The sequence below is a fragment of the Poecilia reticulata genome, linkage group LG7 (genome assembly GCF_000633615.1).
Source record: "Poecilia reticulata strain Guanapo linkage group LG7, Guppy_female_1.0+MT, whole genome shotgun sequence".
Taxonomy (NCBI): Eukaryota; Metazoa; Chordata; class Actinopteri; order Cyprinodontiformes; family Poeciliidae; genus Poecilia; species Poecilia reticulata.
Window position 1 is genome coordinate 30000118 of NC_024337.1, and position 1629 is coordinate 30001746.

The following is a 1629-nucleotide window of genomic DNA, read 5'->3' on the forward strand; positions in this document are numbered from 1 at the left end:
AGCCTTATTTTGTAGCAATTCAAGAGCTTTTATCACTTCGCAAAAAAGTTAATTAGCACAGAAGCTCCAAAGCAATACATACAATTTTGGTCATTTTTTTAAAATGTCTTCTGGGGAACWTCTTCCAGGGAGTGACTTYGGTTGTGTATTAAGTGGTAAACACAGGCTGTACAAGAAATTTTTAAATTAAGAATAAAACACTATATAAATCCAAAAATCTGCTTGGGTTTTGAGTAACAAATCGTTACGTTTTATTTCACATTTAAAAATTATCTCATCAGACAAACAAAAATATAAATTTATGAGCAAATTCTGACATTTTAAAGACTAATATGAAAGTAAAGAACATAATAATTTTAAGAATAAGAAAGACTTTTAGATCAAATTTATTATGGTTAAAATGAATGAAACCAATATTTACAGTCAGTGYTTGATCTCCAAATAGTACAACAGGTACAGAAATTTAGTACGACAAGGTTTGTGTACAGACGAAAGTCTCATTTTAACAAACTGTATATGTCTGTCATTTTGGTAAAAACATGTTTATTCTTCATTTAGTGAAGTAACTCAAAGTTTGTAGTAGCCAGAAATATTTAAGTAAGAGTAGCAGTATTCATAATATTAAGTGAAAGTATAAAGTTCTCTGTAGTATCTTTTTTTCCAACTAAATGTAACTGAGTAAATGTGAGTCACAGCCTAAAAACGTAACATGTTTTTATAGTCATAACAAAGTCAGCTGCAGCAGAAAAAAGAAAAATACAACTAAGACAAAAGACACTAAATTATTGAAGACAATAATAATCAAACATGCTTTCTTACATTTTCCATAAACATATTTATTTATACACAAAACTTGTACTTGGGTAGAGTTAAACTGGTTAATATAATCTGAAACAAATAACAGCATCAGTTACAATCTCATCTTGTTTTGAAGAGAAACCTTAGAGATTTTTGTTGTATGTAGATATATCTGATAATGCACAATCATTAATGAAAATGCACAATTAGTGCATTTTCATTAATGCACTAATGAAAATGCACTTTTTCATTAGTACATTAAAATACACTTTTTTATTACAAGTGTATTAATGTCAACAACACCCACCCACTCTTTCTCTATACAGGATAGAATAATACAAATCAATCCCTCAAGTCCAATCTTGTGAGAATGTTCTGAAAGGGAGTCCATGTCCGGTCAAACTCTGTTAGTGCATGAAATGGTCAGTGGGCTCCAATGCCACTGCAGCTATCAGCATCAGTACTGGCTCTCCTCAGGGCTGTGTGCTGATCCCTCTGCTCTTCACGTTGTACACAAACAGGATGTTAATACAATAACATACAGTTTATTAGTACTGTTTTTTGATACAGAATGTTCCAGAAAAAAAAAACGAAGCATCTCTGAAGGAAAATGTGTCATGGTTGCACATCTCCAAGAATCCAAATGTGAAAATCCAAATGATCAGATTTAACAAATACAACAACTTTCAGCTTTGTAGACACAAAACCCCTCCAGTCTTTCATTCCAGTGTTAAACCAAATCAATAGAATAGTGTACCTCAACATAGGACATGTATGGAAAATACTTCTATGGCTTTTCATCTGTGTGACGCCTCATATGGTGAGTTAAAC